Source organism: Penaeus monodon, chromosome 23, assembly GCF_015228065.2.
Source record: "Penaeus monodon isolate SGIC_2016 chromosome 23, NSTDA_Pmon_1, whole genome shotgun sequence".
Taxonomy (NCBI): domain Eukaryota; kingdom Metazoa; phylum Arthropoda; class Malacostraca; order Decapoda; family Penaeidae; genus Penaeus; species Penaeus monodon.
In genome coordinates this window covers 7004009-7004262 of record NC_051408.1, presented here as the reverse complement: position 1 = coordinate 7004262, position 254 = coordinate 7004009, and positions in this window count along the sequence as shown.

The following is a 254-nucleotide window of genomic DNA, read 5'->3' as shown; positions in this document are numbered from 1 at the left end:
GTTAATAATTATTTTTTTCCAACCTAAAAATTAGGATTACGAGCTTACTACCTTCTGTAGCATTTCTATATAATCACGCAGTACCTTCAAGCGATTACTGTAAACCGCAATTAATATCATCCTTGCAATGAAACAGTGCATCGCAAGATATTTGGAATGCAACCAATGAGAGTGCCCTACACAGTAATTAGCCAAGTTTACTAATGAGAATTATTAGTAAAATAAATTATAAAATCCCCTATAAGGATTTCTCA